Here is a 25,645-nt window from a genome sequence, read left to right as displayed (position 1 = left end):
GTGATACTGTTTCCAAGCCTTCTCAGTGGACAGAGGCAGGGAACATATGCATTCATGTGAGGTCAATACTTCCAATTTCTGTCCCAAAGCCACACAGTTCATTGTAGGTCTGCCCTTTCCACATTTATATTTGTAACTTGCCTCTCTGACAGGGAAAAACCTGTCAGACATTGTTATCAATGTAAATCTGTCATATTTATTTTTTTGTATTTAGTAATAAAAAGTTAGTATCTATTTAAATTTGTAGATCACCTATGAAATAAGCAAAAGCTCATTTCAACTAAATCTACCAAATAACCAAACTTCGCTGAGGTAGACCAACTTAAGATAATAGCACTATCAAATATTAAGTACCCCACAGATGCTAATCACATTATTTTACACCTTACAGACATCTGCTCCGCTCTACAGCGAGGAAAATGAGGCTGCTAAACCAGCTAGGCCTATCCCGAAAGCTGGCTGCGGGGCTGCCTTCCCCCAAGCACATGGCTGCATGTGGGAGGGGTAGATAACAGAATAAAATCAAGGTTCTCTGAAGATAAGGAATAAACAGTGGATTCTCAGCAGGCAACTAAAGCATTTCAGTGTGCAGCCACACACTCTGTATATGTAAGTATTCATACATAAGAAATATCCAGGTTGCATACAACAAATTCCTGACATTCAAGGTCTATATTATGAAATGACGTGCATACTTACTGATTCATCACAATTTAAGATCTAAAAACAATCATTCTCACACTTTTTCCTACAGTAAAATGTACAGATAACTCACTGGACTTCCTTAATCTAGTTTAACGGCAAGCATCACTTGTGTTAATGATTAGTCATTTCAAGGTATGTTATCTATTTCAGGTAATCAGGTCTCTAAATTCAATAAAAACATCCTAGGAAAAAATGACTTAAAGTCCATCTAGAGAGAACAAAAACTAACCTACATTTGTCTTGCTTTCAATCACTTTCTCTCTCTGGCTAGCTACTTCAGGAAGAGGGAGCTAAAAAAATAAAGTTCTTGTTTGGCATCTGGATAGTTTCCAAGAACACACAGTGTTTGTCTTCTGACAAAACACCAGTATTACAGGAAAGCATACCAAACCAGAAGTCATAGAACCTTAGTTTGGCCATGTCTTTTCAATAAAAGACTGAATGACCTAGACAAAGTCATGCTGTTTTCCTTCTTGTACAATTCCCAAATCTCCTTCAAATTTAAAAACCTAGTACACATGAGCATATGTCTCAGGTTAAAGAAAATTATTTTCATGCCTAGAAACATATCCTTGTACATTAGGATAGGCCCAATAATAATACTATATACTTCCTAAATATTTCTTTTAAAACCAATGAAAGGTATGTTCATTGAGGTGAGCTTAATCTGAGTATATAAGGGGAAACAAACAGCTCAAGGCGACCATCAGAATGCCCTTTATGGTTATTTTGTTTCTCATAGTTTCCTATTTCTATACGACTTTCTAAAAAATAGCTTTATTAGTAAATAAATGTCATAAGTATAAAAACAACTAGTACACATCCAATTTCATAGAAGCTGCATTCAATGCACTCATTATACTGAAGTCCTATGTGATTATATCATTACCACTTTACTATGTAAGAATTTCTCAGACTGGTAGTTTTCAAACAGAATGTGTTATTAAAACTTATATTTATATACAGTAATACAAATTACATATTTATAAAACTACCAAAGTATACTACCAGAGAAAGGCAATAAAGAGCATTGAGTTCAAAAAATTGATAAAACAATGTAGAAAAAGCTTAATGGGAAGAAGTACTGGCTTATTAACTAATATGACACTACCATTTAGAAACAAATAAATTAAAAAATAGAAAAAAGTACAATACTAAAAAGTATATTTAAATGTTTCTATAACAATGGATTGATAGAAAAAAGACATCCTATATGAACCAAAAATGCAAATGAGAAAATCATATGTTCTGGTTTGCAATAGGTTCTATCTCTGACCTCCTGTTCCCTAATTCATGATCTATCAAGTGTATAGTGCCTTTTATAAGGTATTTCATTAAAAGAAGTGTCAAAATACTGCTTGATAGCTGATCTTTTAAGAGTATTTAGTGTAACAAAAAAGAAATAATTAAAGAAAGGCTATCAAACAAGAAAATGGAAAATACAGATTGGAAAAAAAATAGTCAGAAAGCAATCAAAGACTTCAATTTCCATCAAGGTAGAGACTACAGAGATTAAAAAACTTCACTGAAAAATATCTAGAAATGATCAGGACTCTGGTTACATGAGTGTTCATTTTGTGAAAACATATCATCTACACTCTTGTGTTATGTGCAAGCTGCTGTGTGTTATACTTCAATGAAAAGTTACAGAAAATACAGGGTTCAACTAGCATAATTCTTAGAAGAAAGAAATTAAAATAGATGAAATCTTGGAAAGAAAGAACTAAAAAGAAAATACTAGGAAAAGAAGAGTAAAGTCCTCCAAAGCATAAGGAGGAATACAATGAACTAAGAGCAATAAATAATGAGACAGAAAACAAATATGGAAAGGAAGTGAGGTGATCCATACAGACAAAAGCTGATCCTCTGAAAAAGAGTAACATGGAACAAACTTTCAGGAAAAGACGTTCAAACAAACAGTATTAGACGTGGAAAAGGGAACATGGCCAAATATTCAGCAAATATTGATAATCTATAACAGGACAATACTGTGAAACTAAATCTAGTATGTATACTCATAACAACAAAATTCACCATGAAGAAGCTAGGCCAATAACAAAACTGGAAGGAGAGTTTAATATCAGATAACACGTTAATAATATTCTCCATGTGAACTATTTATAGGAGAGAAAAAATTGGAAGTTCTCAATCAATGGATATAGAAATAAAATTCATTACATTCAGTTATATTCAGTACCCATTGATTCTTTTTTTTTCATCGAAGTATAGTCAGTTTTAATGTGTCAGTTTCTGGTGTACAGCATAATGTCCCAGTCATGCATATATAAACATTGGTTCTTAAAGAGAGAGAGAAAGAAAAAAAGAAGGGGAGGGAGGGAGGAAGGGAGGCAGGAAGCAGGAAGAGAAAAGAACTTTCTAACTGTTGATAAGTAGGCAAACAGATAAAGATTGTCCATAAGAGTGAAACAAGACAAATATAATCATTGTACTGAGAAATCCAGTGCGACAAGGAGAGAAAGGACATAGGATTGGGAAGAAAAAAAATAAGCTATTATTCACAAATAATATGATTGAGGGGTGGAGAAAACAAATTATAGGCAAATTATTAGAATCTGTACAAGATGCTTTACAAGAGCTCAGCAAGGTTACTATATATAAGTCTAGGTACAAAAATCATAATTTACTATAACAATAAAATCTACAAAATACCTATAAATACTATGCCTACCTCTAAAATACATTCAAGACCACTTACGGCACTTTTTAAAGAGAATAGATGACTGCAATAAAATAAGAACAGTAACTAATGAGTATCTGAGGAGTGATGCAGCCGTATCTAACACAGTTTAAGCTATGTATACACCAAAATCATCAATTCCACTGCTAGTTTTATGAATTAGAGAAACAATTCGACAAGTACATGCACAAAATCACTAGCAAGAATGTTCAGTGCAGCACTTTTAATAACAGCAAAAAAAAATTTTGGAAAAAAAAATCCTACATGTACATCAGTATTTTTCATCAATAAAACATAAAGCAGCTATAATGGGTGGACAAAAATGCATGTGCTCATATATTTACATACCATTTTAAAGCATTCAAATCCAAAGCTAATGTGGGTAAGTATATATTATATATATTTGAATACTTCCTAATAATAATCACCAAAACACCAAATCCTTTGGTTATCTGTGGGGAATGAGGGAGGAAGATGAGACAGCTTGCACAGAGGTAAATAATTGGATTTGTTAATCGGGTCTTGCCTTTTTTCCCAGACTGGAAATACCTGTTTCAAATGGAGTTTTTTAAAGATAATTTTGTTTAACTGACTTATGATATATTTGTGTTTATGCCTATTATCACACAATTTGTTTTTCATTTGTTCCATCTGTTCTTTTCCTTATTCTTCTTAGCCTGCCTCTTTGAGATCTAGTGAGGTTTTTTTAGTATTCTGTCTTCACTTTTAATTTATTAGTTATTCCTCTTTGTTTTGTATTTTCAGTGGTAACTCAAGAATTTATAACACACGTATATAACTAATCACGCTCTATCTTCAAACAATATTCTACAACTTTACATATTCTAAAGCCTTGCAACAGGAAACTGCAATCGCCCTTCTCTCTCATTTGGGCTATTTTTGTCATACATTTTACGTCTTCATATATTAATTATAAACCATAGCTAATACACTTGCTTTAAACAATCAAGCATCTTGTATAAGATTTATAAGATAAGAAAAAGGTCTTTTATATCTATCAACATATTTATATTTTCCAGTTCCCTTTATTCCTGTATAGATTGATGTTTCATTTTCCATTTTCCTAAAGAACTTATCTTTAACATTCTTTGTAATGCAAGTCTTTGGGCAACAAATTATCTGAGCTTTTATTGATGTACAAAAGTAAATATTTTGTGTTTCATTTTTGAAGAATATTTTTGCTGGGTATCGAATTCTAGGGTCACAACTATTTTCTTTCAGTCTTCTAGTTGGCATAGTTTTGATGAACACTCTTCAAACTTATCTTTTTTCTTTGTTTCATATTCCTCCCCTGCTCTGGCTATCTTAGATTTTTTTTTTTTTAATCCTTGTCTTCAAAAATGTAATTTTGATGTGTTTTGGTATCTGTTAGTTTGTCTATTTATTTTTATCCTGTTAGTGTTCCTTGAGTTCTTAGATCTGTGAGTTTAAAGTTCTCATCAAATTTGGAAAATTTTCTTCCATAATTTCTTCAAATATTTTTCCATCTTACTCTTTCTAGGACTTCAGCCACATATATATTATACCACTTCATATTGTTTCCTAAGTCACTGAGGCTCTGTCATTTTTTAATCATTCCTCTGTTTTTTATTTTGGGCTGATTTTATTACAAGTTTGTTCAAGTTCACTGATCGTGTCTTCTACAGTTTCTATTATGCCATTAATATCATACAGCACAATTTTTAATTCAGAAATTGTATATTCTATCACTAGAACTTCCTTGGATTCTTTCTAATATCTCTGTTTCTCTGTTCAAGTTTTCCTTCAAAAATGTAAAAATATTTATCACAACTGATTCAATTTCTTGCTCACTGGTCCACCAAATCTGTGATTTATGATTCTGTTTCTATTGACTGGTTTTTTTTTTTTTCTCCTGGTTATGAATCACATTTTCCTGCTCCGTGGTATGTCTTGTGATATTTATTGGATGATGGACGTTATAAATGTTACCTTGTTGAGTGTCTGGATATCATTTTCTTCCTTTGAAACATTTTGGGGTTTGGGGAGGCAAGGATGGGAAGGCAGTTAAGTTACAAATCAGTTTGATCAGGTTTTATTAAGTTTTTCTAGGTTGGGTCTGGAATTGCCTTCACTCAGATAGATCAGTCCTACTTCTCAGGCATTATAACATCTGGGGTCTCCACTAAATGCCCTACTTGATCATGAGGTCACCCCATTCTAATTTGCCAAGGCTCTAATCTCCCCAACTCTGTGTAAGCTCTCAGAATTGTTCAATTTAAAACCCCATCCCATGCTATGTCCTGCCATGTAGAGTTATACACTATACATGCATGACCTAGTACCCAGTAAAGACTCAGGGGAACCCCTATGCAAGTTTTGATACGCTCTGGCTGCATAGCTCCTTCCAGAACTCAGCCCCACAATATATAGCCCACTCAGCTTCAAACTCCAACCTCTTATCAGCTAAATTTAGTGAGGTTGCTGGGTTCTGTTTGGGTTCCTTCCCTCTATACCCACAGTCAGGAAATGAATTCCAGGAAGAAAGCTAGTGCTTACCTTGTTTGTTTCCCTTACCTAACAAATCACAGTTCTATGCTGTCTGTTGTCCAGTGTTTAAAACTGTTGAAAAATACCAGTTTGTTATTGTTGGCCGTTTAAACTAGGTAAAGCACGGCCTTTATTACCCCATGATGGCCAGAAGAGGAAGTTTTCAATTTGTAACTTTCTTTCTTAATCTTGGGTGTGAGACACAGATGTTTATAACATTATTTTATCACACTTCATTTGGTAATGAAATATTTCATTATAAAACAGGCAATATGCTTTTCATGTACAGTTGACAATGAAAATTTACTTGAATTACACAGTTTAGTTTATTCATTCAATCAATGACAAAATTTAGATAGCTATTATTTTCTTTATAGTTAGACTTTTCCAAAAGTCAGTTAAAATATAGTCCCAGAAATTAACATTTGACATTAGTTTGAAAGAAAAAAAAAAAATCTGGGACCATTAGGTGGTAGTTAAGACCATGGAACTTAACTAAAAGATACATGAATATACCTAAACTTGTGAATAAGAATGGTACTGCTGAAGCCATGGAACTTACCTTAGAGACATCAAAGGAAGGATTTGAGTACAACTGGTCTGCACAATAGTTTATTAATATGACAGAATCACAAAAGCAGAAGAAACCTCCGAGATTGAGCATATTTGTCCTGAACCTTCATAGCTTGACAGCCCAACGAGCCGTATCAAAGAACCTGGGTTCAGCCCTACCCTGATTCTATTAACAATGACAGCAAAATAAATAATAATAACAAAATATTTGTCTAAGAAGACCACATGAATATTAAACTGAATTCTGCTGTTATAGTAACTGTGTGAAAATTAGAGAACTGGCTTTTGTCTACACTAGTAAAGAAAATGACCTGGTTGAGTACTTATATTTGAAAAGCAATATATCCACAAGATTAAGGTCTTTCAGAATAACTCCAGGACTCAACTAACAAAGGACAGCCAAAGGAACGATATCTGCGATATCACATTAATTATGCTTGATTCATTTCCCTACCTATAAAAAAAAAAAAAAAACCCTATCTAAAATTTGAAAAGACTTGATCTAAGAACCAAGGAGGCTGTGTTATCTAAAAATTAAACTTAAACATTTAATGAGTTCTACCTATAGCCTAGGTACTATCAAAAGCACATTTACATATAATAAGGAACCTTTAAAGGAATTGGCCAGACACAATCACTACACATCATACTGTGCTGGACCCAACTTATGTACCTCCCCAGATTCACTGCCTACTGGATCCTCAGTCACTTGCTAATGAACAGCAGCTGCCATCACCCTCAACAAATCTTCTAACACTGCTGGCTGACTTGGCTTCCTCTGGGGGTGAAGGTCAAAGCACAGCTTCCAACACCGCCACCACGGCTAGAGCAAGATCTATACCTAGACGTGTAGGAAGCTTGGCCCCTCCTGTCACTTCCAAATCCCAGTGAAGTCCCACAGCCTAACCACCATCTGCAAAGCGCAGGCTTAGTGACATGCCGTGAGGTGAGCTTTGAACAATGAAAAACAAGAGATAGGAAGACACTGGTAGATAAATTTCTTTCCCTTCCTCAATCCAACTAATGGGTGGCCTGGAGATGTCCCACATGACTAAACAAAAATCTACATTTTCTCCTGCAGCTGCAGCCGGCTTAGTAACCACCTTATATTTGTTTTTCCTCCTTATCTAAAGTTTTTCTTTCTTCCATTTTTTTCACTCTCTTTTCTACCCCTAGGATCACACCCAAGCTTAAGCTGTGCCTCGGGGTCTGTCGTCTGGGGGACCTGTGATAATATAATTCATTACTCCATTTCTGCCCCATCAATTCCTAAATATATTACAGCTTTTTGCAATTAAGTGGGATACTCTGTGTTTTCTCAAAACAGTTTTGAATGTCCGATGGAGACCCAGAATAACTCTCCTGAGGAATTCATTAGCTGCTTTTTAAAAATAGAAATGCCAATGTGTGGGTTCCTCTCTCTCACCTGTTCTAAACCCAGATAAGAAGAAAACCACGATAATAGCAGCAGAGACCTAGGAAGCAGAATGTCAGATGTAAATACAAAAAGTTAAACGGATAAAGCAAGAATGACCTGGTATTGCTACAAAAATAATGAGGCAGTCCTGGAGCACCAGTCAATTCAAAGCTATCCATACACTCATATTGATAAGTAATGCCTATGTCAACTGTGGGTGGTAGAATTATAAGATGACCTCCAATACTCTCTTTTCTGCAAATTTCTTCCCCTCCTTGAGTGTGGATGGAATCTGTGAATATGATAAAATATAACTCCTGTGATTATGTTACATTAACAGCAAAGGGGTTTCACATATTTAATTAACGTTCCATATCAGTTGACTTTAAAATAGGGATATTATCCAAATGGGACTTATCTAATCATTCGAGTATTTTCAATCTTGGTCTAAAAGTCAAAGCCAGAGAAGTCAGAGAAAAATGAAGTGAAAGGGATTTTATGTAAGAGAAATTCTCCATTGATGGGTGGGGCCACATGGCAAGAAATAAGGGTGACCTGAAGGAGGTCAGTCAGCCAAGGAGGAAATGAGGACTTCAGTCCTACAACTGCAAGAAACTATGATCGGCCAACAACCCATAAGAGCTTCAAAGTAGATTCTTTCACAGAGCCTAGAACAGCCTGATTGGCATTTGATTTCAGGTTTGTAAGCCCCTGAGCAGAAAACCCATTCAGGCCATGCCAGACTTCTGACCTACAAAATCTTGAGCTAATAAATGGTTGTCGTAAGACATTAAAGTTTATGGTGATTTGTTCCGCATCAATAGAAAACTAATGCATACCTGGAAATGAATTATCCGTGACCTAGTTTATTCAGTGAGTTACACATAGCCATGTTGGTTATTATTAGTCATTGCTTTTAAAGACAAAAGAATGTGTCAAGTTCGTTAGGTCCATCCTAAACTATATTCTTATTAGGAAATTAAATTGTCATTAGATTTTACTAACATATATTTAAATGGTTTCTATTTTGTAATCAATTTTTATTCACTATAAAATGGCATTAGTACTATGCCAAGTTTTCTCTCTTTCCCATTGGACAATTGTCAACAGTGTTAACTAAATCTGCTTTCAGATAAGTTAACATTCCACCTCTGAATCAGGTCCTCTAGAAAGACATTTCCCCCAAAAAGAGGGCGATTATTGTAAGCAGTTTGCTATTTTCCCCATGAACCAACAGAATAATGACCACTGATGTTCACAACAAAAGGCTACAAGCCTGGGAAATACATAAATGTTTTCTGAATTGAAAATTCAATTATTTTAATATAGCTTATAAATATATTTTATTTTACTTTCTTTTATACACTGTTACTTCTATATTTATATGACTGAACACAGCATCTCCTTCAGCCATAACATATAATAAAAAAGCTTATTTGATTTCTGCCCTAGCTCTTTGTATTTGAACTTATGTGTCATTCCAATGTGTTAGGTACTGATTAGAAAGAACATCCTTTCATCTTTATTATTTTCAAAGAATTTGAAAAGCACATACCTTGGATATCTTGGCTAAAGAAATAGAGAATGAATACAGACAATCCCAAGTCACATGGTCCTTAAATGCTGGCTCATATAGGTATCCACCCGGAACACACTGCAGTAACAGCAAAACCAGGAGCAGTGAGGTGCAAGACGTTTGTTTGCACACACGGAAATATATACAAGATGTTGTGGTAGCTCACAGAGAAAAAAATGTGACAATGAATATATATATGTTCATGTATAATTGAAAAATTGTGCTCTACACTGGAATTTGGCACAACATTGTAAAATTATTATAAATCAATAAAAAATGTTAAAAAAAAAAAAAGATTTGTTTTCATAATGTCATACCTTTTGTAGGATCACTTGCTTTGCTACACGGTAAGAGTACAGAGTAACAGAATGCAAGAAGCTTTCAGTGTCTCATGCCAATTTGTTTATTTAAGAATTGCACTTAAATTTTCACTAAAACCCACATTAGGCAAATACTCACGCAAGGAAAAAATGGCGTTTGTACAATGAACTAATATTCATTCGTGAAATGCGTTCCTTACAATAAGATAGAGAGGTGATAAATCAACAGAGAGTTCACATATTCCTCTCAACACTTGTAACTGTGGCTATCGTCATAAAGAATAAAGGAAGAATAAAAGAAGACGTGTTATAAACTGAAATGATCAAATATACTAAAGTTACTCATGTTCTATGTGATTAAAGAGAGAGCGAGTGATTATTTTATGAATTGAAGATTGAAGTTCAAAGGGTTTATTCAGAAAACAGCCAGAAACTCTCTGGAAATAATTAAATCGTTTGCTACTAGTAACGGCTGGTTTCACGAAGTTAAGCAATACGCCGGTCTTCACAATATTAAGCTAAATCGTTTAATTATGAGTGCTGATCGAGAGACAATAAAAACTTTTAAATGAAAGTTTCAGTTTTAATTATTAGAAAGGAAAAATACGTCTGTCATAGTCATAATTTGCATAATATTTCATATTCAAGAAGGTAATCTCTGCATAAAGATTGGGGTTTGCTTTAATTTGACAAGGAAACTGTGTAAGTTATTTCCACTTAAATCAATAATCACATCTATTCACAGTAAATCAATATACCTATTACTAAAATCCTCTTTATGGAAAATTGTGTACGTGCGGGTACATAATCAAAACACGTATGTACAAAGATTACATGCATGTACAAGCTTAGATACTCATTCTAGTGTTATCATGTGCCCAAAGAGATACAGCTCCATGTATTAAGTTTAGCCTAAAATACAATTAATTTTCAATTAAATTATAAAGGTAAGTTTCGGAAATAAGTTCAGAGAAAAGCAGCAGCACTTATAATTGAAAATAGAAGCAAAGAACAGAAAATAAGAAAGAAAAATACATCTCATAGAAAATAATGTAACTAGAAAAAAAGAATAGAAAAAGTTAATTTCCCAGTGACACGTATACTCTGGGAGAAGGAAAATAACTAAAATGTCAAAATGAAAAGTTAGAAAGTAGTCTGGTTAATAATAAAGGAGTAACTCAGTGAAAATCTACTACTCTTCCTAGAATACTTTGATGATGGGAAAATGATGAGCAAATTATGCCTCAAGTGTGATGTATCTAGGAAATAGATCAGTGAAACAAAAAGAGTAACATCACAGCACACCAACAGAACATTCACATATAGGAGCAAAAAAATCACAGTTTACATTGCATTCATGTTTAAAACCAAACATCACTTTTTCACATTCTGAAGATTTTCCCCCCTAAATATGGAAAGAAAAACAAGCCAGGGCTTTAATATAATATTTTTTTCCAACCTGGAACAGCTGCAAAAAACAAATCTTTCTGGAGATAAGCTTAGTTATAAATATCAACATTCCCTTTAAATAAGGGAGTCCAGTTTTCATACCATCTGCCTCTTTCTAAAAGGGAAAAAAATATGAAAATCATAAACCAGGACATTCTCTTTCAAATAAGGCATTTAGAAATGAATGCAGTAAAAAGACTGAATTGTTGTGAGTCCCTGCCTTCAAACTTGCCCTGTTTCGCTCAGATCAGAAAAGGGGACTTTATGAAAGTAAACAACCCTTAGTCCATGAATAAACTGCATGAAGCAATTAATAAAGAAGAAAAATGTTTTCCAACTTTTCCACATTATTGGCCATAATCACAATCTCTGATTGGTCCACATTTTCCTTAATGCATCATAATCCCCACTGTTTATTGCTAAGCTACATTTCTCACTTTCATTATCTTTACTTTTTCCAAAACTTTTCTAGAGCCTGTTCCAAAGACTTTCATGTTATCTCTTTCAGTGCAAAAGTCTAGTTACTGACAGAACTGGACTTTTCTTTTAATAAAGATTCTACCCTCTGCAAAAGCCTTCCCTATGCCTTTCTCAGCACAGTGGTCTTTTCATACTTGAGTTTTGATTTTATCTAAAAATCTTCTTTCATCTTTCGCCCTTAATTATTTTCCATTCTTTGTTAATGACCTTGTGATTGAACATTTTAATTTTTCACTGTACCACATCATTACTACTTCAGTAATGAAGTTCATAAACCGTTTCCATTTTTTAACTCCTTAAAGCATTCACAAGAAAGAATAAATGTAAGATGGTCTACCAAGTAGGGACGTTCAGAGTGGTATACCAGAAAGAGCTACATAGAGGCTTGTCCAACACAGTAATTCCGAGATCCCTTGAGGGGAAATAAGAGACGTAAGAGAGAAAACAGCATCCTCTATTTTAACAATAAATGCAAATGTTTAACCAATTCCCTGAATTGCAGTGGTAGAATTCTGAAACGCTACTAAAACAAAGGCACTTAGGGAGCTTTGCCATAATTCATTCTCATTCTTACGTTTATCCTCTCTCTTCTTTTTCTCATATGCATGTAAACACGCACCTATATATCGCAAGCAAAGAGAATAAGACTGAATCTTTAACCATGAGCACTGGCAGTTATTTTGGTAGTGAGACTGCAGTTCAGTGTGTCCTTTATAGGAAAAATATGTCCTAAGACTCTTCACTGTCATTCTGTTTCAGCCCTGGACCACGTAGCTCTGTCACTATAGAAAACAGAGTTTTTTCACAAGTCACACTTAACTGCTTCCTTGGAAAGCTGCATCTTCACTGTGGAAGGAGAAAGGAGAGGGGGGGATTTCTTCAAAGGAATGGTCAATGATATTTAATCTCAAATTAATTACTTAAGATAAATAACCATATTATTGCAGTAAATATTTCATCCTTTTCATGACTGGATGAAACACTACAAAACAGTATGAACAATCAGATGAGCAGGGATGCAAGAGAAAAATTACTTTACCTTAGGCCTGTCAGCTATTAGTTTAAAAATGCTAACAAGCCTTTTTCACATTAAATTTATTCTATTGTTTATTTTCTGACTTCCCTCCACTGGAACGTAGTACCACAAGTGTTTGTACACTAAATAATCCCAAACACTTAGAACAATGAGGACACAGTAGACAACACATTTTTGAGTGGATATTTTCCTAAAGACTGTTATGTTCACTTAAAGCAGCCACACTTTATGCTTTATTATGATCAACTTAATTTAAAATGCTTTGCATTTTAAAATATTACTATAAGTTTTCCATCTTTTACAAGACAATGAGCCTGATAAAGTGTGGGTTAACTCTCTCCTACTTTAACTCATTTCCTTTCTAGTTCCATCACTTTTTAGTTGTTCACCAAGCTAAGCTCATTTACCATTTTTAAAATCAGTACAGTAAGAATTCCTATCCCCTGTGGCTGCTGTAAGCATTAAACTGAATAGCTAGTTCATTTAAAGTGCTTAATATGGTACTTCTCACATAGTAAGTGCTCAATAAATGTTGTCAGTATCATTACATCATGCTGGCTTAATTAGTTACCCACTGTTGAAGCACCACACAGCCCAAATAGGTTTTTTTTAGACAAAAAAAAAAATCTGAATTTGATGACCTCACATTCATTTAAAAAGTCAATAAGATCCAAGAAGAAAAAAAAAAAAAAGAATGGTCTCATAATATGTATCCTACATAAAACTTAATTACGTATAAATTGCATACTTTCTGCTACTATTTGGTCTCCTAACCATCTTCTTTTACCGGCTAAGCTGCTTCAACAAAAGCACCTTTGGATAACCTTTAAATGGCTAAATTACAGTATGCTGTCTTATTGTTAATAAGTGTTGGAAACATTGGATAAATAGATTATCACTTACATGCTTACAGTATATGTGCATAATTAGTATTAAAAAATACTTACTTTCTAAAATGGAAGGCTTCTGAACAACAACAAAAACTTAAACCCTAGTCCCCATTTTTAAAACTGACAACTGAATCTCTGAGCTTTGTCAGAAGTCTCAAATTATCCTCCAGTCCAAGAAAAGAGTTTTCTCAGATCAACACTTCCACCAATTCTTTGTTATTCTCTCCTCAGGAGTTCAGGAGTTGAAAGTTCTCAATGTTATTTCTACTAAGTCTATCTGTCACAATGCTCTTTTTTTTTATTATTATGAAAGTATACTCAGTTATAATGTATCAATTTCTGGTGTACAGCATAACGTACCAGTCATGTATATACACACACACACACACACACATATTCGTTTTCATATTCTTTTTCATTAAAGATTATTATAAGACATTAAATACAGTTCCCACTTTTATACCCACCACATGCATTGGGCAAGTCAGCATGGTTCTTTCTACAAGAGTAGTAGTCTGACATTAGGAAAAACTGGTTCTGTCAATGGCCAAAACTTGAAATTGCAGTAATAAAATTACCACCCCAAATATTTTAAATGACCATGGGTCTAAAAGACAATGGCAAACAAGAAATACAACTTTAGAATATCTTTTAAATTATAATGCATTCCAATGTCTTCCAAAAACCTTTAAGAAAAATAGCATTAGTATTCCGATCATTTCTCTATTTTTCTTTTTGAAAATGAAACTTCACTATAATATTATACTATTACATTTCTGTCTATAATTTAAAAAATAACTTTATAAAAGCACTGGATAACTACCTCAGTAGTTTTAGAAAATTTTCCTCTGATATAAAACAACTAGGTCTTTATTAGCACAGTAACCAAAATTTGGGGGCAGGGGATAATTATGTATCATGGGTCCCTCTAATGGAAACAGCATACACAAAATTCTTTTACAAGTGTATATTTTCAAATTATTGTTGAACTGTAAACAATTTAAAGAAAAAAGCAACTGAACTTCCCAAAGCAATTTTCACAGGAAATTTTTGAACTGATTTTATACAAGTACATAACACTGCCCAGCAAACTCTGAGCCCCGAGTCAACCCCATCTCCCACCTGACTCAGCAGTCACTCCAGCTTACAGGGCTCTCCTGAAACCCACCTTCATTTCAGTCTGGGCACATTTGTTTCCCAAATCACAAGTCAAATACAGATCCTTCGGTAAGACTCACTCACTCTGCGAATTCACTCTCACTCTCTCACACCAACACCAAACAGACATAGATCCATGTACACACGCTCAGGCATGAACACTGCTCATGTCCGAACCTTTACTTTGGTCTCAGTGTAAGAAGGGTCCTGTGTCCTGCCAGCATGTGAAGCGTCCTGCTTCCTCTGTGCCCTGGAGCCCACCCCGTAAATATTTCTTCTGTCTTTTACCTTTTGTCCCCCTCCTTGCCATCTCCTCTGTCATTGTCTTCACCCAGGGTCTCACCAGCATGACTGCGTTAGTACCATACTTGGTCTGAACTGTCTCCAGTTTTTCCTGCCCTCAAAGCCATCCCCTGACACTGCTTCCAGAATAATCCCTCATAATTTCTCAATCAAGAAACTCCCCTGAATTCAATTCAATATATCATTCAATGTTCCCCTAAGTCCTTTACGATAGGGTTCTGATCCCATAGTATGGTATAATCTAACCCTCTTTTCCCACTAATCTCTTTACCTGCCTTTATCCCTCATACACACAGCGCTCCAACTACTTCTAATTCCATGCAGTTTTCTGAAATGATCATACTACATAACAGCTTACTGGTTTTGCCCACTTTCTTCCTTTCTCTGAAAATGCTTTCAAATACTTCTTTATTTAAATATTTTATACTCCTTTAAGAGAGTAGAAGGGTATATACATCTATCAAAATTCATCAAATTGTACATCTGAAATATGTGTCATGAACTGTACAGGAATTATACCACAGCAAAGTTCTTTGTTTTTTTTAAAGAATGACAGGTAAAAAAAATTAAAAAAAAAAAAAAAACAGTAGAAAGGTATGGAACTCATTAATTCTATTCACATATCTTCCAACTTGCCTTTCCCTTCGGGTAGAAGGCAACGTTATATTTCACAATCTCCCATTTGAAATAAAGCTGTTTGCTTTGACCAATAAAACTCTAAACACACCGGTGCATAATTAGCCACCTCTCTCCCCACCTCTGCAGTGATTGTGGAAGTACGTTCAGATGCAGTCTTCAATATCGTCAGTCCCTTAGAGTCTATACCAACCCATTACGGGTATGTAGTCTATGTGAGAAATAAATATTTGTTGTGTTAAGACAATGACAGTTGGCCTTTTTTTGTCCCTACAGCATAGGTCTGTAGCACTGGGCTATTCTGAGTGATACAAAGGGTTACCTTTTTCAGGAAGACTTTCATGAGCCCAACACAGTCTGACTCAAATGCTGCTTCCTCAAGTGATGATAACATTCTATTCATACTGCTGTTATTATCCATCTCCCTTCAAACTGTACTTCCAAGGGCAGGAACTGTGCATTTCATTCCTGTATCCCCATCAACTAGCACAGGTCATAGCAAGTCCTTAAAAAATATTCGCTAAATTAAGCATTCATTCATTCACTTACTCATCGAGGGCCAGGGACTACTCTAAAGTAAAACCAGAGCAAACAAAAACGCTTGCCCTCATAAAAGGAACTACTATGCTTGTGAAGGATAACGACAGTAAGTTAAGGCAAATAAGTATAGAATAGATCGTTTTTTAGATAAGATGAACGCTAAGTAGAAAATACAGAGCAGGGACATCTGGATGGTGAGCACGTAAGATCTCGTTTGGAAAGTGACCTTTTAATAACAAACCCAAAGGAAGGTAAATAAATTGGCCACACAGATATCTGGGAGAAAAGCAATTCAGTAGAAAAGATAATGCAAAAACCCTGAGATGGACACATGCCTGGCATGTTCAAAGAACACCAAGGGAGACAATATGGCTGAGCAAGGTGGTTAGAGATGACACTAGAGAGGGAACGAGGGGCCAGGTCTTGCAGAGACATACAGGCCAGTGTCAAAACTTAAGCTCTTATCTTGAGTGAAATAGGGAGCCATTGAAGAATTCTGAGTAGAAGAGGGGTGAAAGACGACAGTAGAAGGTAAGATGACAGTAGAAGGTAAGATCACAGATATAATGAAGGTTAATTTTCTCCATTTCATGACATATTTCCTCTCCCCATAAAACATGTCAAATGTGGATGTACCAATTAATCAAGAAAGATTTAAAACAATGTTGAATATTTTATGATGATCTTAATGTGTTCGTTACTTACTATGCAGGAACATTGATTTACCAATATATAATTATCAAAATACAGGAATATACCAAAGTATCATAGTGTATCAAACATCAAGAGAGATCAAATATTTATTGTAGCAACAAACCCTCACAGATAATTAATACTACTAAATGATTTAACAAATTAATCAGATATAGATTTGTAGTTCTATGGATCTTGCTTCATTTACTCAGATTTGGCCAAACATCACAAAATAAATCCAAGTAAAAACACTTTCCCATTGTAATCCTGCCTCCCATAAGAAAGAACCAGATTCCGAACTCAAGTTCATTGCCAGAAACAAACCAAAACAAGAAAAACAAAGTGAAAGAAAACATACCACAAGTCAAAACACCTTTTGCCAAATGTTAAATCAAATAAACGCACCTTGTGTTGTGTCCTTGAGGCTGCCAAGTCTGAACTCTGGAGAGCTGCCAAGGGGTGGGATGCTTCCAAAGGCAAGATCTTTACTGAGGAAGCTGCACTCGCATTCCTGGCAAATTCAATTCCAGATACCAATAATAACACTCGGTTTCTTTTTCTTACTGGAATTCAAAACAGAGTATATGGAAATATTAAATGGATGATCTCCAGTTCCCTAATGTCCACAAAATAAAATCACTGTGGTAGCATTTTCCAAATGTTGTTTTGTGGTTTGCTAACTCTGTTACACGTTCATTCAAATTAAGTTTCTACAGCCAACATACTTGAAAAACATTGCATACTATGCCCCCTTTACACAAGGTACAGTTTCATAAAAAGGCTCTGAGAAGTCCTATAATAGGAAAGCCTATTTACATCTACTTGACCCAAAGTGTCCCAAATTTATCTAAGTAAAGATCCCCTTTGATTGTAATAAATAGTAACGTTATTTCTGCAGATCATACTTTAAGAATGGTCTTTGTGTGGTGATTATCTGAAAAGTAGTAAGAGATCCTAATGGGGATACAGGAATGAAATGCACCACTTGAATATCAATGCAGAGATTTATTTGAATTTATTTCCTGTTATTACAATTTGTCAAGTTGACCTATAAACATAATTGTACTTATTCAACCATAAATTGTTAAGTATATGTTACTCCCCAAACCAAATGCCCATTAAAAAAGCAACAAGGAAAAAAATCAAATAATGTATGATTTATTCATTTTTGTTCAATAAGTATTTACTGAATACTTATCATGTGCCAGGCACTGAACTTATCTCTGCTTTTATGCTGCAATTGCTCTGACATAAATAAGAGCATCAAATTTAAGTGGTCCCAAACTGCTGCCTAACAATAAGAACATCAACTCAAAATTTAACTCCAAGTATTTGAGAATGCAAGTTTTACTAATTTTAATCACATCATTAAAAATAGCTTGCAGAGGTGGCCAAGATGGTGGAGTAGAAAGACCCTGAACTCACCTCTTCCCAACGAACACACCAAAATTACAACCACTTACAGAGCAACTCTCTACAAGAACTACATGAAGACTAGCATAAAGGATTTTCCACAACTAAACTAAACACATAAAGAAGGAACCACAACAAGATTAATAGGAGAGGCAGAGATGCAGTACAGTCAGAACCCCCTTCCCTGGGTTGTCAACCCACAAATGAAAAGAATATCAGAATCATAGAGATCTCCCCAAGGAATGAGCCCCACATCAAGCTCCTCAGCCTGGGGGGTCCTGCACCAGGAAGAGAAACCCCTAGAATGTCTGGCTGTGAAAATCAGCAGGGCTTATGTTCAGGAGAGCCAGGGAGCTATAGGAAATAGACATTCCACCCTCAAAGGGCATGTACGAAATAGCACATGTTCTGAGTCCCAGAAGAGGGGCAGTAGTCAGAGATGAGCCTGGGTCAGACCCACTCGCTGATCTCAGAGAGCCTCCCAGAGAGGCAGGAGGGCAAGTAGGACTTCTCCTGGGGATGGAGACACTGGCAACAACCATTTCTGGAAGCTCATTCTACAGCAATGACTGTGGCATTATCAACCCCTATTTTCAAATCCTCCTTCAAGCCTATTAGCGCCCATTAGTGGGACAGCAACAGACCTAAGCCTCCAGGGGCCATTGGACAGCCACCCAGAGACTTGCCCCTGGTCTCTAGCAGGCTGGCATCAGCCCAGTGCCCACCTGAGTCATGTGGACAACCATGCTAGGACCCAATCCTGCCCACCAAAAGGCCAGCAGCAGTTCTATGTCCCCCAGGCTGTAAAACCAATGGCATGGGAAACTCATTCCACCCTCTAGGAGACCCACAGCTACCCCACCATGCATTGCCTCACAGCCAGCCTCGATGGGACCACCCTCACCTACCGTCTTGGTCATGATAGTGGTCCCCACCACAACAGACGGCACATGCAGCCCATGTAGGAGGCACCCGTAGGACATATAGCTCTGTTGACCTGAGGGAAGCATGCTGCTGGGCTACATAGGATGTCTGTTATATAAGACCACTTCTCCAAGAACAGGAAATGTAACTGACTAATCTAACACATAGAAGTAAACACAGTGGATTGGGCAAAATGAGGCAACATGTGAAATACATTCCAAATAAAGGAACAAGACAAACCTCAGAAGAAAGACCCAAACAAAGTGGAGATAATTAATCTATCCAATAAAGAGTTCAAGATAATGATCATACAGATGTTCACCAAACTCTGGAGAAGAATGGATGAACACAGGGAGAAATTCAACAGGCTCAATGAAACTAAGAGCTAGTTCTTTGAAAAGACAAACAAAATGGATGAACCTTTAGCCAGACTCATCAAAAAAGAAAAAACAAGAGGGCCCCCCCAAAAAAAAAACAAAAAATAAAAAAGTTACAACCAATACCACAGAAATACAAAGGCTCATAAGAGATTACTACAACAATTATACATCAATAAAAGGAAAACCTAGATGAAATGGATAAATTTATAAAATTTACAATCTCCCAAGATTAGATTAGGAAGAATTTGAAAATATAAACAGGCCAATTACAAGTAATGAAATTCAACTAATAATAAGAAAAACATACTCTCAACAAAGTCAAAGCCCAGATGGCTTCACAGGTGAATTCTACCAAATATTTAAAGAAGAGTTAACATCTATCCTTCTTAAACTATTCTAAAAAATTGAAGGGGAAGGAAAAATTCCAAACTTACCCTACAATACCAATGTCACTCTGATACTAAAACCAGACACCACAGAAAAAGAAAATTCCAGGCCAACACCACTGATAAACATAGATGTAAAAATCCTCAACAAAATATTAGCAAACCAAATCTAACAATACTCATACACCACGATCAAGTGGGATTTATCCCAGTGGTGGAAGATGATTCAATATTCACAGATCAATCAATGTGTCACCCTACCTACATTATCAAATTGAAAATAAAAATAATATGATCATCTCCTTAGGTGTAGAAAAAGCTTTTGACAAAATTCAACATCCAATTATGATAAAAATTCTCAATAAAGTGGTTATAGAGGGAATGTGCCTCAACAAAATAAAGGCCATATATAATAAATCTACAGCTAAAGTGTACTCAGTGGTGAAAAGCTGAAAGCATTTTCTCTAACATCAGCAACAAGACAAGAATGCCTACTCTCGCAAATTTTATTCAACATAGTATTGGAAGTCATAGTCACAGCGATCACGAAAGAAAAAAATAAATGAAAAGAAATCCAGATTGGAAAGAAAGTAACACTGTCATTGTTTACAGATGACATGAGTACACATAAATACACATATATAAAATATACCATATATTTTTATATAGAGAGAAATATATATATGAATATATAGAAAATCTTAAGACACCACCACAAAACCACTAGAACTCATCAATGGAGTCAATAAAGTTGCACATACCAAATTAATATACAGACATCTGTTTTATTTCTATATACCAACAAGAACTACCAGAAAGAGAAATTAAGAAAACAATCCCATTTACAGTTTCATCAAAAAGAATAAAATACCTAGATATAAATCTAACCAAGGAGGTGAAGGGGAAGACAATAAGACATGGATAAAAGAAATTGAAGGCAACACAAACAAATGAAAAATACACCCTGCTCATGGAAATAATTGATACTGTTAAATGGCTATAGAACCCAAGTCAATCAACAGAGTTAATGCAATTCCTATCAAAATACCAAAGGATTCTTTAACAAATGAACAAATAATTCTAAAATTGGTATGAAAACACAAAAGATCCTGAGTAGTCAAAGCAATCTCGCGAAAGAAGAACAGCTGGAGATACCATCCTCTCTGAGTTCAAACTACACAACAGCAAAGCTACAGTAATCAAAACAGCATGACACTGGCACACAAACAGACACACAGGTCCATGGAACAGAACAGAGTCCAGAAAGAAACCTACACTTACTTGGTCAATTAATCTACAACAAAGGAGGCAAGAATATGCGATGGAGAAATCCTCTTCAGTAAATGGTGTTGGGGAAACTGAATAGCTACATGCAAAAGAATCACACTGGACTACTTGTCACACCACTACAAAAATATACTGAAAATGGATTAAAGACTTACATGTAAAACCCAAAACCATAAAACTCCTAGAAGAAAACTCAGTATGCTTGTTAACATCAGTTTTGGCAATATTTTTTTGGATCTTCCTCTGCAGGCAGGGAAATTAAAAGCAAAAAAACCCAAATACAACCACATTAAACTAAAAAGCTTTTGCACAGGTAAGGAAATTATCAACAAATGAGAAGGCCACCTACTGAACAAAAGAAGATATTTGCAAATGATACATCTGATAAAAGATTAATATACAAAATAAACAAAAACTCATACAACTCAACATCAAAGAAAAAAAAACCCAACTCAAAACATAAGAAGGCTTCTCAAAAAATTACAAACAGAATTACCATATGATCCATAAATCCCCCTGTGTGGTATTTTTCTGAAGAAAACACACTAATTCCAAAAGATACATGCACCCCTATGCTCACTGCAGCATTATTTACAAAAGGTATGAAAGCAATCTATGAACGGATAAAGAAGATGTGGTATATATACAATGAAATATTACTAAGCCATCAAAAATAATGAAATCTTGCCTTTTGCAACAACATGGATGACCAAGAAGGTATTATGCTAAGTGAAATTAGTCAGAGAGAGAAAGAAAAATACTGTAAGTTTTCACTTATATGTGAAATCTAAAAAAAGAAACAAATGAATAAACATAATAAAACAGAAAACAGCATTATAGATACAGAGAACAAAAAAGTGGTTGCCAAGAGGAGAAGCATGTTGTGGGGGATGAGTAAAATAAGTGATGGAGATTAAACTTCTAGTTACAAAATAGATGATTCATAGGCATGAAATATACAGCCTTGGGAATATAGTCAATAATATTGCAATATCTTTGTATGGTGACAGATGGTAACTAGACTTCGCATGGTGAAAATTTTGACATGTATAGAAATATAGAATCACTATGCTGTCACCAGGAATTAACAAAGTGTTCTAGGTTGATTATAATTCAATAAAAAAGTAAGTGCCAATTATACACTATTTCATCACATCCTCTTAATCTCTTTGAGGTATGTGAGATCACAGGGAACTTTTTATGTTGTCAGAGTGGTTAATCCAAAATGAAAAATAAGCTTGAGTCTAAAAAAATAAAAATACTTTAAAAAAAAGTAAAACAATAAAAAGTGAAATAGAACTCTTTATGACCCAGCAATTTCACCTCTGGATATTTACCTGAAGAAAGCACATCAATTCAGAAAGATATATGCACACCAAAGTTCACTGACGCATCATTAACAATAGCAAAAATATGGAAGCAACCTGAATATCCATCAACAGATGAATGGATAAAAAATATATGTGTGTGTGTGTGTGTGTGTGTGTGTTGTTTTTGTGGACGTACACAATGAAATACTACTCAGCCTTTAAGAAAATGACATCTTGCCAAGTTCAACAACATGTATGGATCAAGAAGTTATTATATACTAAGTTAAATAAATCAGATGAACAAAGAGCAATACTGCATGATCTCACTTATATGTGGAATCCAGGAAACAAAACAAACAAAACAAAATGAAAAGAGACTTACAGATACAGAGAATGAATGGGTGGTTACCAGATGGGAGGGAGGTGGGGGGGGGAACAGGTGAAGGGGATTAAGAGATACAAATGCCAGTTATATAATAAATAAGTCACAATAATGTAATGTACAGCATAAGGAATACAGCCAACAATATTTCTGTGTGGGGACAGATGGTTACTAGACTTATTATGGTGATATTTTCATAATGTATGCAAATGTCAAATCACTATGTAGTACATCTGAAACTAATATAATATTGTATGTGAACTATATTTCAACAAAAGATAGCTTGAAATTTTTAGGCTATTTTAAAATAATAATGATAATTCAGGTCAAGAGTCACAACATGAAAGCATAGTCCTTGTTTAAAAAAAATGATGCTGCAAAAGAATAAAATTAAACTCCTACTTCATACCACACAAAAATTAACTCAAACTGAATCATAAACTAGATACAAAGGCTGAAATTATAAAATGCTTAGAAGAAAACACAGTCGTAAAACTTCATGACCTTGTGTTAGGCAGCATTTTCTTAGTTATGACATCAAAAGCATAAGCAACAAAATAAAAACAGGTAAATTTGACTATCAAAATTAAAAACATCTGTGTTCCAAAATACACGATCAAGAAAGTGAAAAAAACAACTCACCAAATGGGAGAAAATATTTGCAAATCATATAAGTGATACGGGTCAAATACACAGAATATATGAAGAAGTCTTACAAGAGTAAAAATACAAATAACTCAATTTTTAAAATAGGCAAAGGATTTGAATAGATATTTCTTCAAAGAAGAAATACAAATTGTAAACATGCACATGAAAAGATACCTAACATCATTAGTGATTAGGGAAATTCAAATCAAAACCACAACGAGATACCATCTCACTCTACCAAAAGACAGACAGTAAGAAGTGTTGATGGGCATGTGGAGAAACTAGAACCTGCATACATTGCTGGTAGGAAAGCAAACTGAGGTACAACCGTTTTGGAAAACTGGCAGTTCCTCAAAAGATTAAACATAGAATGGCCATACGACCCAGTAATTTCACTCCTAAGTGTATATGCGAGAGAAAAAATATATATATATGTTCACATACAAACATGTACACAAAAGTAAATAACAGCATTATCCTTATAGCCAAAAAGTGAAAACAATCCATGATGATTAGATAAACACAATGTGGTCTAACCATACAATGGAATATTATTCCAACAAAAAAAGGAATGAAATATTTATACAAAGAAAACATGGAGGAACTTTGAAAACATCATCCTAAGTGAAAGAAGCTATTTGCAAAAGTGCAATTAATGCATCATTCCTATTGTTCTCTTTATAGAAAATGTTCAGAATGAGAAAACCTATAGAGACAGAAAATAGATTAGCAGTTACTTAAGGCTGTGGGTAAGGGCAAAAGAGATGGGGGGTAACTAATACTTTTTGAGGTGATGGAAATATTCTAAAATTAGACAGTGGCAATGGTTGCACAGCTCTGAATATGCTAAAATCACTGAATTGCACACCTTAAAATGATAAAATTACAAATTTTATCATTTTGAGTGGTATCTCAATGAAGCTGTTATTAAAGTAGAAGAATCATAATAATATAGATCTATAGCACTTATCTAAACAGTTTGGGCAGATGTGTCTTGGAGATGTGTTTTGGAGATTACAGAAAGGCAGTATGTCCCATATCTATCATAATTACATAACACTCCTAAAAGAGTTTGGGGGTAGCATATCAATATTTCATACCAAAATCTTACCAATATTGACACTAATTACTATAAAATAAATATTATATAAGTAGTTGCCTGTCTTTTCTTCAAGTCTGGTTTACCTCAAATGAGTTGCTAAAAAACTTGGGAAAAATAATTTTGCAAAACTTTTGGATTTTGAAAATAAGGGTGTTGGATCCTTATTAATGATGGTGGTTAATATTAGTAATAATAATATTAGTAGTTTCCACTTGCTGTGTTAAGCATGTCACATATATGATCAGACATTTCTGTGGAATAAGTAAAATTAACCCCACTGGGACAACTGGGTTTTCTAATGATTAAGTGATTTTTCCAAGCATGCACAGTTAACCAGGAAAAGGGCAGGGATCTGAACTCAAATCTACATAATCACACAGCACCCTCATTCTCCTCTATAGGGAAGAGCGTGTTCAGATCATTCATCTGAGATACAGACTTTAAATCTGTAAAATGCAGAAAGAACACTTTTATATACATGTATCACGGAGATTATTGTAAGGATGAAACAAGACCATTTTTATGAAAATAATGTGTCAATATAAAGTTTGATATAAATGTGAGACAATATTATCTGGAAAACTATTTTCACTATATAACTAAATCAAGACCTAAAATGGGATATAGGTTTAGTCAAATTCTATAGAGGCATTCAAAATTAATGTCAATAAATATTTAATAACAAGAAACAAATAATCCAATCAAAAAATGGGCAGAAAAGCTAAATAGATATTTCTCCAAAGAAGACATATAGATGGCCAACAGACACATACAAAAAAATGCTCAACGTTGCTAATTATTAGAGAAAGA

At 34.7% G+C, this 25,645-nt stretch overlaps 1 protein-coding gene across 3 annotated transcripts in view; it reads right to left on the bottom strand.

Annotated features, from left to right (window-relative positions):
• TRIQK (triple QxxK/R motif containing) overlaps positions 1-25,645 on the bottom strand; it is a 79,203-nt gene that overhangs the window by 47,905 nt on the left and 5,653 nt on the right. For 2 of the 3 annotated variants that reach the window (XM_032467536.1, XM_032467537.1), the window contains exon 2: positions 17,409-17,566. The gene's annotated coding sequence lies outside the window, so the exon portion shown is untranslated. Of the gene's footprint in view, positions 1-9,477; positions 9,577-17,408; positions 17,567-25,645 lie in introns of all 3 variants that reach the window. The other variant, XM_032467538.1, reaches the window with a different exon arrangement.

This window comes from Camelus ferus, chromosome 25, assembly GCF_009834535.1.
Source record: "Camelus ferus isolate YT-003-E chromosome 25, BCGSAC_Cfer_1.0, whole genome shotgun sequence".
Lineage (NCBI taxonomy): Eukaryota > Metazoa > Chordata > Mammalia > Artiodactyla > Camelidae > Camelus > Camelus ferus.
Note: the sequence above shows the minus strand (reverse complement) of the source record. Positions and strands in the feature narration are given on the sequence as shown.